The sequence below is a fragment of the Eumetopias jubatus genome, unplaced genomic scaffold (assembly GCF_037043125.1).
Source record: "Eumetopias jubatus isolate StellerSeaLion01/CBP00866 unplaced genomic scaffold, mEumJub1_p1.0 scaffold_6, whole genome shotgun sequence".
Taxonomy (NCBI): domain Eukaryota; kingdom Metazoa; phylum Chordata; class Mammalia; order Carnivora; family Otariidae; genus Eumetopias; species Eumetopias jubatus.
The window spans coordinates 124266959-124284146 of NW_028274812.1; the positions used below are offsets into that span (position 1 = coordinate 124266959).

Sequence of the window (17188 nt, forward strand, 5' to 3'; positions counted from 1 at the left end):
AATAGAATAATAGTAGGGGATTTTAATACCCATTTACATCAATGGATAGATCATTCAGACAGAAAATCAATAAGGAAAAATTGGCCTTAAACAACACATTAGACCAGATGGATCTAACAGATATGTACAGAACATTCCATTCAAAAGCAGCAGAACACACATTCTTCTCCAGTGCACATGAAACATTCTCCAGGATAGACCATATATTAGGCCACAAAGCAAGCCTTAATAAATTTAAAAGGATTGAAATCACATCAAGCATCTTTTCTGACCACAGTGGTAGAAAACTAAAAATTAATTACATGAGAAAGCTAGAAAATTCACAAATATGTGGAGATTAAACAACATACTACTGAACAATTAATGGGTCAAAGAAAAAAATCAAAGGAGAATTAAAAAAAATACCTTAAGACAAACAAAAATGGAAATTTAACATACCAAAATTATGGGATACAGAAAAAGTAGTTCTTTTTTTTTAAGGTTTTATGTATTCATTTGAGAGAGAGAGAGCATGAGTGGGAGGAGGGGCAAAGGAACAGGGATAAGCAGACTCCACTGAGCAGGGAGCCCAATGTGGGGCTTGATCCCAGAACCCTGAGATCATGACCTGAGCCAAAGGCAGATGCTTAACCAAATGAGCCACCCAGGCACCTCCAGAAAGAGCAGTTCTAAAGGGAAGTTCCTAGCAATAAATGACTACCTCAAAAAAAATAAGAAAAGTCTCAAATTAACCTAACTTCACACCTCAAAGTACTAGAAAAAGCTCAAACACCCAAAGTTAGCAGAGGGAAGGAAACAACAAAGTTTAGACAGAAATAAATGACACAGAGACTAAAAAACAAAATAAAATGATAAAAAGATCCATGAAACTCAGAGCTGATTCTTTGAGAAGATAAACAAGTCTTTAGGTAGACTCATCATGACAAAAAAAGAGAGGACTCAAATAAAGGAAATCATAGATGAAAAAGGAAATGTTACAACTAATACCATAGAAATACAAAGGATCATAAGAGACTACTATAAACAATTACGTTAACAAATTGGACAACCTAGAAGAAATGGATAAATCCTTAGGAACATACAGCCTATCAAGACTGAGTCAAGATGAAATAGAAAATGTGAACAGACCAATTACTAGAAGGAGATTGAATCCTTAATCAAAAACCTCCCAACAAATAAAAGTCCAGGACAAACAGCTTCACTGATAAATTCTACCAAATATTCAAACAAGAATTAATACCACTCCTTCTCAAACTCTCCCAAATCTTTACTATAAGTTCCTTCTGTAAGAGGAAGAAACTCTTCCAAATTCATTTTGCAAGGCCAGCATTACCCTGCTATCAAAACCAGGCAAGGATGCCACCAAGAGAAGATAATTACAGACCAATAGCTAAAATGGCATAGATACAAAAATCCTTGACAAAATATTAGCAAACTGAATTCTACCACACATCAAAAGGACCATACACAACAATCAGGTGAGAGTTATCCCAGGCATGCAAGGATGGTTCAACATCTGCAAAGAGTTAATGTGATACACCACATTAATATAATGTACAATAAAAATCATATGATCATCTCAATATATGCAGAAAAGGCATTTGTAACATCCATTTCTGATAAAAACTTCTCAACAAAGTGAGTATGGAGGTAATGTACCTCTGCATAATAAAGGCTATATATGACAATCCCACAGCTAACATCATACTCAATGGTGAAAATCTGAAGCTTTTCTTCTAAGATTAGAAACAAGACAAGGACGCCCACTCTTGCCACTTTTATTCAACATAGTAATGGAAGTTCTACCCAGAGCAATTAGGCAGGAAAAAGAAATAGCATCCAAATTGTAAAGGAAAAAGTAAAACTGTCACTATTGGTGGATGACATGATATTATATACAAAAACCTAAAGACTCCATCAAAAAAAAAAAACCTGTTAGAACTAATAAATAAGTCTAGTAAAGTTTCTAGATACAAAATTAATATTTGGAAATCTATTTGGTTGCTATACATGAATAACAAGCTATCAGAAAGAGAAATTAAGAATAAATCCCATATACAAGTGCATCAAAAAGAAAAAAATACCTAGGAATAAAAGAGTTGAAAGACTTGTATATTGGAAACTACAAGACATTAATGAAAGAAGTTGAAGAAAACACAAATAAATAGAAAGATATTTTGTGCTTATGCATTGGAAGAATTAGTATTGTTAATATACCTATACCACCCAAAAGAATATGCAGATTAAATACAATTCCTGACAAAATTCCAATGGCATTTTACATAAACATTGAACAGAAAATCCTAAAATATGTATAGAACCATAAAAAATCCTGCATGGTCAAAGCTAGAGGCATCACACTTCCTGATTTCAAACTATTTTACAAAGACACAGTAATTAAAACAGTATGGTATTGGCATAAAAACAGACATACAGGTCAATGTAACAGAATAGAGAGCCCAGAATTAAACCCACACATATATGGTTAATTAATTTACAACAAAGGAGCCAAGAATAGACCATAGGAAAAGAACAGTCTCTTCAATAAATGATTTTGGGGAAATTGGACACCCACAAGCAAAAGAATGAAACTGGCCACCATATTACACGATACACCAAAATTAATTAAAAATAGATTGAACACTTGAATGCAAGACATAAAACTCCTAGACAAAAACATAGGTGGTAAGCTTTTTGACATAGGTGGTGGTGACGATTTTCTGAATCTGACACCAAAAACAAAAGCAACAAAAGCAAAAACAAACAAGTGGGACTACATTAAGGTTTTTATTTCCTGCACAGGAAAGGAAACCATCAACAAAATGAAAAGGTAACCTACTGCATGGGAGAAAATAGTTGCATGGGAGAAAATCATATATCTGATCAGGGACTAATATCCAAAATATAGAAAGAACTCATACTACTCAATAACAATAAAACAATGCAATTAAAAAGAGCAGAAGATTTGAATAGACATTTTTCTAAAGAAGATATACAAAAGGTGAACAAGTACATTAAAAGATGTTTAGCATCATTAATCACCAGGGCAAAGCAAAACCACAATGAGATATCACTTCATACCTGTTAGAATGGCTATTATAAAAAAAAAAAAAGACTAGAATAACAAAGTGTTAGCAAGGATGTGGAAGAAAGGGAACCCCTGTGCGCCATTAGTGGGAATATAAATTGGTGCAGCCACTATGGGAAATGTTATGGTGGTTCCTCAAAAAATCAAAAATAGAACTATGATATGATCCAGCAATTCCACTTTTGGATACTTATCTGAAGAAAAGAAGAACACTAATTCAAAAAGATATATGCACTCCCATATTCATTGTAACACTATTTGCAAAAACCAGGACATAGAAACAACCTATATATCCCCTGATGGATGAATGGATAGAGAATTTGTGGTATAGATATATGATGGAATATTATTCAGCCATAAAAATGAGTGAAGCTTTGCCATTTGAGACAACATGGGTGGACATCTAGGGCATTACGCTAAGTGAAATAAGTCAAACAGAGAGAGAGAAATAACACATGATTTCACTCAAACATAAAATCTAAAAAAAATTTTTTTAATTAAGCTCACAGATACAGACCACAAATTCATGGTTTCTAGAGGCAGGGGGTTGGGGATAGGATAAATGGGTGAACTGTTTTTTGTTTTGTTTTGTTTTGTTTTTAAATAAATTGCATAAATATAAAATAAAATTAAAATTAAATCTTTGTGTTTCAAAACTACCCAGCTTCCTGCATCTGTAGGGCAAATAGTACTTTTGTGTGTGTGTAGCCAAGTAAAAGTAGTGGTATAAAAAACATACCATTTAATGGTTTAATGATGATATCAAGGACAAAAATAGGAGTAAAGAAAAAGCTATTTTTACTTAGTTTTGAAAAAAAATCTGGCTGTAAGTAAATATTTTAAATACGTAAATACTTTGCTTCCTCAAGTTTACATCTTAGGTACATAGGAACTCTATCTTCTCCTCTCTATCTCACTGTCACCAGCTAGACCCAGGCCCTAATTATTGCCCTCCCCCCATAACCTAATTCCTTACCCTGTCTCTGGTCTGGGCCCTCTGCTAGCATTCTTCCATAAAACAATTTTTCTAAAAATGCAAATATGTCACTCCTCCCCTCCTTAAAGTCTCCATGTCTCAGAAATGCTATGATAGTCTTCAACATGTGGGCCATCATACCCAAGACCCTGCTCCCGAGCCACTACCTGTCCAATCCCCTACCTATGTTCTTCTCCTCAAATCACAGGCTCCAGACTCACCTGACAGTGCACTGTTAGAGACCTAGCTGAGTCCCATGCTCTTGCATATGCTCCATCCCTGTGCTAAGGCATCTCTATGATGCTTTATGAATTTCAGCTCAAACAATGCCTCCTGGCCACTGCCTTCCCTGACCTGTACACAGGATCAATTAGTCCCTTGTGCCACCCTTGGACTCAAATTGACCTCCTCTATAGCATTCATGCCCCTATATTGTGATTTTTTGTTTACTTCTATATCCCTCGTGGTCTGGCACATAGAGGGGCTCAAGGCATGTTTAATGGATAAATGAATACATTAAATTCTCTGAGTTTAGCTTAAGGCAGGAAGTGGTGAAAAATCATCTCAGTTGAACAAGTCCTTCTGAAGGACATGACTAATTCTGAGGGCAGTACAACTTTTAAGAGCATCTTCCTGTGCTTAATTCAGAGAGTTCATGTTCAGGGAGCCTGTATCAGGCCCCCGACATTTCTGAATGGAAATGACATCCTGAGGAAATGGGTCCATTTGGGGACTTTCTCATGCTTTGTTCTTTCCAGTTCTTACACATCATTGTGTATTCATGCAGCAGAAATGCACCAGATAGGGAAAGCTGGGAGCAGGTCGACCTATCAAGGGGCGGAAACATATGTTAGAACTCCATGACAAGACATAGATAGAATTTCTAGAGTAACTTTACATACAGAAGATCTTTGCAGGCTCAATGAATTCCTCAGCTCTACTCATGGGTATACAAAATAATATTTTCTATACATATTCACTAAGAGGCTCAGTGATTAAGCCATAGACTTTGGAAGCAGACCAACCTGGGTTCAAGTCCTACCTTTGCCACCTGTTGAATATGTGACTTTTGATATGCAAATTCTCTAGGCCTCCATTTTTTTTCTTCCTTGAAACATGGTTGTGAGTTTTGAGAAAATGGAGGTAAGACATTAAGCATGGGGCCTGGCATACTGAACGTGATTAAAATGTTAAAAGCAGTAATGGACATTAAGTTGAATTTTTCTACTTCTGAACAAGTCGCTGGTTTGAAATAGGTCTCCAGATAAATACACCATGCCCCAAGTGTCACGTGTATAACCAATACTAATGAAATGTTAAGAAAATAATCCTCTTCTTATGGGTTGCAGTTAATTTGCTTCAGTTAACGGAATGGTGTGAGTAGTGAATTAGTAGTAAGTACTGAGTACTCAATAGTAGTGAGTAGTAATTTTTTAATACTGCCCCTAAACCTTAAATGCTTATTACTATGTGAAAGAAACCAATCTGAAAAGGCTACATAATGTATAATCCCAACCATATGATTCTCTGGAAAAGGCAAAACCATAGAGATGTAAAAAGTTCAGTGGTTGCCCGGGGTAGAAGGATGGGGGTTGGGAAGGATGAATAGGTGGAGCAGAGAGGATTTTTAGGGAATAAAATTATTCCATATGATACTGTAATGGTGGATACATGACACTATGCATTTGTGAAAACCCATAAAATGCACAACACCAAAAGTGAATCCTAATGTAAACTAAGGACCTTTGTTAATAATAATTACCTAGATTGATCCATCAAATGTAACAAATGTACTACACTAATACAAAATGTAAATAATAGAGGAAACTGTGTGCAGGTATGTGAGAACTCTTCTCTGATCAATTTTTCAGTAAAGCTAAACTGCTTTTAAAAAATGAAGTCTATTAGTCTATCCAACAAAAAGATCCAGCAATTGTAAATATCTATACCCCTAACATGGGAGCAGCCAATTATATAATGCAATTAATAACAAAAGCAAAGAAACAGATTGACAACAATACAATAATAGTGGGGGACTTTAACAACCCCCTGGCTGAAATGGACAGATCATCTAAGCAAAAGATCAACAAGGAAATAAACACTTTAAAGGACACACTGGACCAAATGGACTTCACAGATATATCCAGAACATTCCATCCCAAAGCAACAGAATACACATTCTTCTCTAGTGCCCATGGAACATTCTCCAGAATAGATCACATCCTAGGTCACAAATCAGGTCTCAAATGGTACCAAAAGATTGGGATCATTCCCTGCATATTTTTGGACCACAATGCTTTGAAACTAGAACTCAATCACAAGAGGAAAGTCATGCTGAGTGAAATAAGTCAATCAGAGAAAGACATGTATCACATGACCTCACTGATATGAGGAATTCTTAATCTCAGGAAAGAAACTGAGTGTTACTGGAGTGGTTGGGGGTGGGAGGGATGGGGTGGCTGGGTGATAGATATTGGGGAGGGTATGTGCTATGGTGAGCGCTGTGAATTGTGCAAGACTGTTGAATCACAGATCTGTACTTCGGAAACAAATAACGCAACATATTTTAAGAAAAAAGAAAAAGAAGAAGATAACAGGAGAGGAAGAAAAGGGGAGTATGTCAGAGGGGGAGACGAACCATGAGAGATGATGGACTCTGAAAAACAAACTGAGGGTTCTAGAGGGGAGGGGGGTAGGGGGATGGGTTAGCCTGGTGATGGGTATTGAGGAGGGCACGTTCTGCATGGAGCACTGGGTGTTATGAACAAACAGTGAATCATGGAACACTGCACCAAAAACTAATGATGTAATATATGGTGATTAACATAACAATAAAAAATTAAAAAAAAAAAAAAAAAAAAAGAGGAAAGTCAGAAAGAACTCAAATGCATGGAAGCTAAAGAGCATCCTACTAAAGAATGAATGGGTCAACCAGGAAATTAAAGAAGATATAAAAAAAATTCATGGAAACCAATGAAAATGAAAACACAACTGTTCAAAATCTTTGGGATGCAGCAAAGGCAGTCCTAAGAGGAAAGTACATAGCAGTACAACAAGCCTTTCTCAAGAAACAAGGAAAGTACATAGCAATACAAGCCTTTCTCAAGAAACAAGAAAAATACACAAGGTTGTGTATTTTCTCAAAATACACAACCTAACCCTACACCTAAAGGAGCTAGAGAAAAAACAGCAAATAAAGCCTAAACCCAGCAGAAGAAGGGAAATAATAAAGATCAGAGCAGAAATCAATGAAATAGAAACCAAAGGAAGAACAGATCAATGAAACTAGGAGCTGGTTCTTTGAAAGAATTAGCAAGATTGATAAACCCCGGCCAGACTTATCAAAAAGAAAAGAGAAATGACCCAAATAAATAAAATCATGAATGAAAGAGGAGAGATCACAACCAACACCAAAGAAATACACACAATTCTAAGAACATATTATGAGCAACTCTATGCCAGCAAATTAGATAATCGGGAAGAAATGGAGGCTTTCCTAGAGATGTATCAACTACCAAAACTGAACCAGGAAGAAATAGAAAACCTGAACAGACCTATAACCACTAAGGAATTTGAAGCAGTCATCAAAAATCTCCCAAAAACAAAAGCCCAGGGCCAGATGGCTTCCCAGGGGAATTCTATCAAACATTTAAAGAAGAATTAATACCTATCCCTCTGAAACTGTTCCAAAAAATAGAAATGGAAGGAAAACTTCCAAACTCATTTTATGAGGCCACCATTACCTTGATCCCCAAACCAGACAAAGACCCCATCAAAAAGGAGAATTACAGACCAATATCCTTGATGAACATGGATGCAAAAATTCTCACCAAAATACTAGCCAATAGGATCCAACAGTACATTAAAAGGATTATTCACCATGACCAAGTGGGATTTATCCCTGGGCTGCAAGGTTGGTTCAACATCCGCAAATTAATCAATGTGATACAATACATTAAACAAAGAAAGAACAAGAACCATATGATCCTCTCAATAGATGCAGAAAAAGCATATGACAAAGTACAGCATCCTTTCTTGATCAAAACTCTTCAGAGTATAGGCATAGAGGGTACATACCTCAATATCCTTAAAGCCATTTCTGAAAAACCTACAGCGAATATCATTCTCAATGGGGAAAAACTGAGAGCTTTCCCCCTAAGGTCAGGAACATGGCTGGGATGTCCACTATCACCACTGCTATTCAACATAGTACTAGAAGTCCTAGCCACAGCAATCAGACAACAAAAAGAAATAAAAGGCAACCAAATCAGCAAAGAAGAAGTCAAACTCTCACTCTTTGCAGATGATATGATACTTTATGTGGAAAACCCAAAAGGCTCCACCCCAAAACTGCTAGAACTCATACAGGAATTCAGTAAAGTGGCAGGATATAAAATCAATGCACAAAAATCAGTGGCATTCCTATACACCAATAACAAGACAGAAGAGAGAGAAATTAAGGAGTCGATCCCATTTACAATCGCACCCAAAACCATAAGATACCTAGGAATAAATCTAACCAAAGAGGCAAAGAATCTGTACTCAGAAAACTATAAAATACTCATGAAAGAAATTGAGGAAGACACAAAGAAATGGAAAAATGTTCCATGCTCATGGATTGGAAGAACAAATATTGTGAAGATGTCAGTGTTACCTAGAGCAATCTACACACTCAGTGCAATACCTATCAAAATACCATCCACTTTTCTCAAAGAAATGGAACAAAAAATCCTAAAATTTGTATGGAACCAGAAAAGACCCCGAATAGCCAGAGGAATGTTGAAAAAGAAAAGCAAAGCTGGCGGCATCATATTTCTGGACTTCAAGCTCTATTACAAAGCTGTCATCATCAAGACAGTATGGTATTGGCACAAAAACAGACACATAAATCAACAGAACAGAATAGAGAGCCCAGAAATGGACCCTCAACTCTATGGTCAATTCATCTTCGACAAAGCAGGCAAGAATGTCCAATGGAAAAAAGACAGTCTCTTCAACAAATGATGTTGGGAAAATTGGACAACCACATGCATAAGAATGAAACTGGACCATTTCCTTACACCACACACAAAAATAGACTCCAAATGGTTGAAAGACCTAAATGTGAGAAAGGGTTCATCAAAATCCTAAAAGAGAACACAGGCAGCAATCTCTTCGACCTCAGCTGCAGCAACTTCTTCCTAGAAACATTGCCAAAGGCAAGGGAAGCAAGGGCAAAAATGAACTACTGGGACTTCATCAAGATAAAAAGCTTTTGCACAGGAAAAAGAAACAGTCAACAAAACCAAAAGACAACCAAAAGAATGGGAGAAGATATTTGCAAATGACATATCAGATAAAGGACTAGTACCCTAAATCTATAAAGAACTTCTTAAACTCGGTTCGCCGCCTCACCCACCGGCCCCATGAGCTGCAGAGGCTCCGGCGCGGACCCCGAGGTGGTGCGCGGCTCCACCGCCCGCGGTCTCGGCCCCCGCAGGGGTGCCCGGCGGCACCCCTGCGGGGAATAAGGCCAGCCCCATGGGGACAGCAGGGGGACCTGCGGCTGGAGCTGCGGCAGGGGGCACGGGACCCGCGGCAGCGTGGGCCGGGGAGCCGGCCGATTGGTGTGGGGCGGCTCTGCTGTCGGCAGGAGGCGCGTCGCCCCCGGAGGGGGCCATGTCTAACGGGGTTTATGTACTGCCTAGCGTGGCCAACGGAGACGTGAGGCCGGTGGTGTCCAGCACGCCTCTGGTGAATTTCCTGATGCAGCTGGAGAATTACATACCTACGATCCCAGACGCAGTGACTGGTTACTACCTGAACCGTGCTGGCTTTGAGGCCTCGGACCCACGCATAATTCGGCTCATCTCTCTAGCTGCCCAGAAATTTATCTCAGATATTGCCAACGATGCCCTACAGCACTGCAAAATGAAGGGCACAGCTTCTGGCAGCTCCCGAAGCAAAAGCAAGGACCGCAAGTACACTCTAACCATGGAGGACTTGACCCCCGCCCTCAGCGAGTATGGCATCAATGTGAAGAAGTCGCACTACTTCACCTGAGCCACCCAACCTAAATGTACTCATCTGTCCCCTTGTCCCCACACCAGCCTGTTTTCATAATAAACTTTATTGTGACAGGCAAAAAAAAAAAAAAAGAACTTCTTAAACTCAACACCCAAAGAACAAATGATCCAATCAAGAAATGGGCAGAAGACATGAACAGACATTTTTCCAGAGAAGCCATTCAAATGGCCAACAGACACATGAAAAAGTGCTCAACATCGCTCGGCATCAGGGAAATTCAAATCAAAACCTCAATGAGATACCACCTCACACCAGTCAGAATGGCTAGAATTAACAAGTCAGGAAACGACAGATGTTGGCGAGGATGTGGAGAAAGGGGAACGCTCCTACACTGTTGGTGGGAATGCAAGCTGGTGCAGCCACTCTGGAAAACAGTATGGAGGTTCCTCAAACTGTTGAAAATAGAGCTACCATACGATCCAGCAATTGCACTACTGGGTATTTACCCCAAAGATACAAATGTAGGGACCCAAAGGGGTACGTGCACCCCGATGTTTAGAGCAGCAATGTCCGCAATAGCCAAACTGTGGAAAGAGCCAAGATGTCCATCGACAGATGAATGGATAAAGAGGAAGTGGTATATATACACAATGGAATATTATGCAGCCATCAAAAGGGATGAGATCTTGCCATTTGCAATGATGTGGATGGAACTGGAGGGTGTTATGCTGAGTGAAATAAGTCAATCAGAGAAAGACATGTATCATATGACCTCACTGATATGAGGAATTCTTAATCTCAGGAAACAAACTGAGGGTTGCTGGAGTGGTGGGGGGTGGGAGGGATGGGGTGGCTGGGTGATAGACATTGGGGAGGGTATGTGCTATGGTGAGCACTGTGAGTTGTGTAAGACTGTTGAATCACAGACCTGTACCTCTGAAACAAATAACACATTATATGTTTTTAAAAAAAGAAGAAGATAGCAGGAGGGGAAGAATGAAGGGGGGAAATCGGAGGGGGAGACGAACCATGAGAGACTATTGACTCTGAAAACCAAACTGAGCGTTCTAGAGGGGAGGGGGTCGGGGGACGGGTTAGCCTGGTGATGGGTTTCAATCCATGCACATTCTGCATGGAGCACTGGGTGTTATACACAAACAATGAATCATGGAACACTACATCAAAAACTAATGATGTAATGTATGGCGATTAACATAACATAATAAAAAAAATATGTTTTATGTCTCTAAAAAAAATGAAGTCTATTAATAATAATAACAAAAACTGCCCTGAAACTTAGTGGAAGCTGATTTTCTAAGACCATATAGTTTCCCTTCTTAATCCAGGGGATGGCAAAGAGTTTATGGCCATCTTTAATTGACTATAGCAAGTTGGTTCATGTCTTTAGCAAATAAGATAACTCTAATTTAAAAGAAGGCAAAAAGTTTCCATGCACAAATCTGAACGAGGCAGATTCCCCAGAATGCTTTGTAAAAAGTCTAAAATAATATTTAAGGACCCCTGCCGTAACCCAGACACACAATGTACAAAACAAAGGTTGGTCAATGTGTTCAGAAAATTCAGTTGCTAAAAAACTAGAGGAATATTGCCTTGTTTCCAAATAATTAACAGGAAGGTGGTTTAAATTAATGAAAATTCTGAATTACAGTCTCATAAAAATGCAATATTATTATTTTTGACCAAAGGCAGCCATTAGACATAGGAGAACAGTATTTCTTACTGAGTCCTTAAATTCTACAGCAAATGTCAGTCCCATAAAAACCACTGGGAAGTCCCATAAAAATCTCCCGTGGCCTTCAGGACTGGAGAATAGTTCCAGTTCTCCCAGTCACAATAAAGGGCCCAGGAGTCTTGGTGAGGTGCCAATGGCTTGGAGGCCGAAGTGCACCATTCCACTCTGGCAGATCATCATCATTCCCAGATCAGCCACCTCCCTGGTGGCTCCCCTGGGAAGCCTGCCCATTGCCCTCCCCTTTGTACCCCCAGCCTTAAGGATTCTTTCTTCTAGTCTTACCCTCCGGCTTTGGGCCAGCACATTTGCTCATCTCCTCAATCCTTTCTTCTCTAATGACTTACATTTTTTGGTGCACAAAATCCAGAGGTATTCCTGGATGATTTTTCTTTCTCATCTGGCATTGTCTCCTCCAAAGCAGTGAAGACACCCAGACAGATAACTGCTAGAGTTAAGGAAAAGAGAAAAACACAAATGCCAGAGGGGAGAAACCTATAGGTTAATAGGTCAAGAAAGTCACACCTCCACACACAGTTCTGTAGCGAGAAAGCCACAACGAGTCAGGACTATACGAGAAGTCATGGCCATAAGAGAAGCCCATTGTTTCCAAACTCTGGGAATATTCTCTTAGGGAGTCTGGACTGAGTGAACAGACCATACGGGATGGATATGCTCCTTTTCTAAACCATATACAAACCCAGCAGAGTGGTAAAGACTTGGAGTGGTTTGGAACATCTAGTGAAATTCAGCATCATGAAAAAAAGACAAGTGAGGATGAACTGGGGCTGAGAAAGTCCATTGATTAGAGAAATAATGAAACCACAGGGTTGGAGGAGAAGCAGAATGAATGTGCTGTTCAAAATAGAGCTCATTTCAGAACTGACAAATGTGCTGAGGGGCTCTCAAGAGGAGGATGGGGAGAGGGAAAGAGGGAGGAGGTGGAGACAGAAGAAGAGAAGAGGCAGAGAAGGAGAGGATAGGAGGCAGAAGAGGGCAGAAAGATAGCCAGGTGCTATACGTAGCAGCTGGAAGAATTCAGGCAAATATTTTGACATGAGCTAGACAGTATGAAGTAAGGTCCAGTCCAAAAGGAGCCTCCTTTCTCTGGGTTAGAGGGGCCAGGAGTACACAGAGAACCCTGACGAAAGGGCTGGGATTTCAGTGGTTGGGGTTACAAGACAAGTTAGCGGGAAGGTAAGTAACAGGGGTGACTCGGCCCTGCTGATTGATTGACATGAGACCAAGCACAGCTCAGCAAAGCTCAGGTCATTCACATCAAATAGTGACAGTGGCTCCCTGCCTGTTACAATGGACTCAATACAGTGAGAGTCGCCAGAAATCACACCCTAGGCCCTGTTTTTGGAAAGGAAACCTCTTCTTATGCAAACTACTCATCCAACATGGATGAGCCCAACTTCCTGGTACCTGAGCAGTCAGGCAGCTGCAAGAACCTTATTTAATAAGTAAAAAGTTTGGGTGCCTGGGTGGCTCAGTTGGTTAAGCGACTGCCTTCGGCTCAGGTCATGATCCTGGAATCCCGGGATCGACTCCCACATCCGGCTCCCCGCTCAGCGGGGAGTCTGCTTCTCCCTCTGACCCTCTTCCCTCTTGTGCTCTCTATCTCTCATTCTCTCTCTTTCTCAAATAAATAAATAAAATCTTTTAAAAAGTAAGTAAAAAGTTTGTATTTAGTACATGAACACCTACCTACAAATGGTTTTCAATTGTTTAGAACATTTTATTGCTAATAAGCAGACAGAATATTCTACCATAGGTGCACTATTAGCATAGCCTTTATCCTTGAGGAGAACAAAAATAAACTTTACTTAATGCTTCCAACCCAAATCGCAAGTCTGGTCATCTATATGCTTTTCTTTCTCTTTGTAATGTTTCTGTTAGGAAGATACGCACCTATGACCTGTATTGTAGAGCAATAGTCACAAATGTCACTTAGATATACTATATGCTTTGAGAATGTGACCGAATTGATGCCAAATGGTACGTGTCACTAGCTAGTAAGGGTTTTGCCTCTAGAGCACTGTTATTCAAGTTCTGAAAATTATTTCCATCTGAGAAGGGTGGGGGGCCTAATATGACAGGAGGAGATAGGGTCAATAGTAATCTGATCTCCAAAAAATTGTCACAATTATCCCCTACGCTGGTGGTCTTGGCCCAGGTTCAAACTGACCAGGAACGGAGAAAGAATCCCCTTCTGTTTCTTGCTCTTGGGAGCATGGTTATTGTAGCTCCAGGGCTCTCCATATTTAGCAAAGTGTGAAAGGCATGCTAATTGTATGTGAGGTGAGCACAGACATGAAGACACAAAGGACATTCACCTTAAAAGCCCAATACATTTGAAAGACCACAATAGTAGGCAGAATTCCAAGAGGGCCCCAGGATTTCCATCCTCTGATGCACAGACACCTTCTCTTAGTCATTCAGTTAAAGACTAATCTAGATACTGCTGTGAAGGGGTTTTACAGATGTAATTAAGCTCCCAAATCAGTTGACCTTAAGATTGAGAGATTTATCCAGTGGGCCTGACCTAATCACATGAGCTTTTGGAGTTTGGATAGAGAGGTCAGAGATTTGAACATGAAAAGGATTTGAAGCACCATCACTGACTTGAAGATGAAGGGGCAACATAGCAAAGAGGGCAGGTGAACTCTTAGAGCTGAGAGTAGCCCCTGCTGACAGCTAGAGGGAAACGGGACCTCGGCCCTACAGCTGTGGGAACTGAATTCTGCCAACAGTGGGAATGAGCTTGGAAACGTTTTTCTACAGAACCTCCAGACATGAAATTAGACAGGCCCACACCTTGACTTGAGCCTTCCCCTGAGTAGAGAAGCCAGCCAGGTCATGCTGGACTTCTGATCCACAGAAACCATGAGATAATAAGTGTGTGTTGCTTTAAGTCACTCAGTTTGTGTTGTTATTCCACGATAGAAAATCCATACAGCCCCCTTTGTATCTTTCTGTTTTTGCCTGTCTCCTTCTGTCTTACTTACTCTCATTCTCCATTCACATACATAAAATAAAAGGTGGGCCCGACCAGTGAGAATGACACTCTCTGCCTGGGTCTAAGAGGGGAGGTTCTTTGTATGTTTAATGTGGAAGGAATATTTCGGTAACAAGATTTTGGCATTTAAGGTTTTGTCTTAAGGAAAACAAAACAGCTTGTCAACCGCATAAAACATGGACAGGTCATCCCAGCGATGTAGCTTGCTACTTCTCCCCTATGGCCCCCAGCAGCCCTCAGCTTCTCTGAGTAGCAAAAGCAGGGCCAGTATGAAGGAGAGCATCTCAGGGGAAAAATTTACAGCAGTGCCAGAAACGTCAGTCATTGAGATGGGTAACATGTTTAGCTGTAGTGAAACACACATAACATAAAATTTACCTCTTAATCGTGTTTAAGTTTGTGGTTCAATGACAAGTCCATGCGCGACCATCGCCACTATCCATCGCCAGAACGTGTTTCATTTTGCAGACTGTAACTCTACACCCATATGATAGTAACTTCCCAGATAAAAACATTTTAATGCGATATTTTTCGCTAGACATTTTTTAGAGCAGTTTTAGTTTCACGGCAAAATGAAGAGGAAAGAACAGAGATTTCCCATATGCCCCAGCCCCTACGCATGCATAGACTTCCCCATTATCAAGGTCCCCACCAAGGGTATAGTTGTCATAATCCATGGTTCTACAGACACACCATGGTCACCCCAAATCCATGGCTGACATTAGGGCTCACTCTTGTTGTTGTACCTTCTTTCAGTTTAGACAAATGTATAATGGCCTGTATCCATCAATGTAGTGTCACAGAGTAGTGTCACTGCCCTAAAACCCCTCTGTGCTCTGCCTCCCTACTCCTCCTTCCGCTCTAGTCCCTGGCAAAAATGCATCTCTTGACTGCCTCCGTGGTTTTGCCTTTTCCAGAATGTCACAGGGGTGGAATCATACAGCGCGTAGTATTTTCAGACCGGTGTCTGTCACTTGGTAACATGCATTTAAGTTTCCTACTGCAAGCTTTTTTAAAGAACAAAACTAATGCAAAGAAAAAAATCCAGGATGAACGAAATATCAAAATGTAAAGACCAAGTGGCTCGTGGCCACCACAACCATCTTCACGCTCCCACTCCCTCTGCGGGCTGATCACGGAATGCATTCTGTCCTCTCGTAAAACTGGGCCATTTTCACTCAACCATTTGCAGCCGATATTGTTTGCTTATTTCGAGAAGATCGTCTAAGTGAATTATGAAGCCAGAACACACTGGTAATCGAGTCGGCAGCTGAGCAGGCCCTGCCAAGAGTCAGAGCGTTGCTGCTGGCCCGCCCCCTCTCCTGCCGGACATTTCTGGGAAGTTCCTAGGTGGTGGGTGGTGTAGATTACAGCTGAGAAATTAGTTCAGATCCTGCAAATAAATAAGAGGGATGAAGAATCAGCATGGAGCATATGTCCCCAGCTTCCAGCTCAAGCTCCCATCACTGTTTCCAGCGCTTTTACTGGCGTGACTTCAAAATAACCTCTTCCTGAATTTCAGCAGGAAAGTGCTTTCAGCAACGAGAGAATTACTTCGTGATTGGGGAAAAGGCAAAGTATGTCCCCTCACAAGCCCTCTCCCCACCCAAAGGGGGCCGTGAGGTTGGGGTGGAGAGGCTGCAGGCGCAGCAGATGCTCGTCCCTCCTTAAATGAGGGCTCGGGGTGAGCCCTCCTGGGAGGGGGCCATGAGCCCGCCGCGCCTGAGTGGTGTGTGACTCACTGGGCAACGCGTCTCCAGACGCGTCCGAGAGCTCACTGCAGGGAGTGGGAAGAAAAGATGAAGTTGCTTTTGAGCCCCGTCCAGGAAGGCCATCAGAACGTGCCATTCCTGATATACCTCTGATGGAAGGCGGCCTCTAGGCTTCTCAGGTGCCAGGAAGTGACTTGGCCGCTGTTGATTTCTGAATAGAATGTTCCAGAATAGATCAAGGCCTGACAGCCATTGCAGTAGAGGAGAAACTTAGGTGTTGGGCAGGGCAGGATCAGGGAAAGACCAGCCTCAAAGCTACTCAGAGGCCCTTCTGGACACAGTCCCTGTCCGAGCGCTGCCTGGTTCCTGGCAAATCAGTCTGTTCCAGGCCATCAAACGTTCTGTTCTCCCCAAAAGATCAAAAGGCATTCTGTCCCACTCCCAGAAGAGAAGAGAATGTTCTGGAACAGATAAAGGGAAATCCATGAGCTCACAGAAAAGAAGCACTTACTACTATCTTGTTTATTCTCCTCTGCCATTATGAAGATGCTAGTTTAAAAAGGAATATAAAGAATTGTCCTTGTTAATCTCCTGGAAATAGCTCTTAGCTTCTAGAGCAGAAGCTACTTTAATT

At 40.8% G+C, this 17188-nt stretch overlaps 1 pseudogene; it reads left to right on the top strand.

Annotated features, from left to right (window-relative positions):
- The first annotated feature begins 9469 nt into the window (after window positions 1-9469).
- On the top strand, window positions 9470-10168 carry LOC114223908 (transcription initiation factor TFIID subunit 10 pseudogene; annotated as a pseudogene).
- Window positions 10169-17188: the final 7020 nt, after the last annotated feature.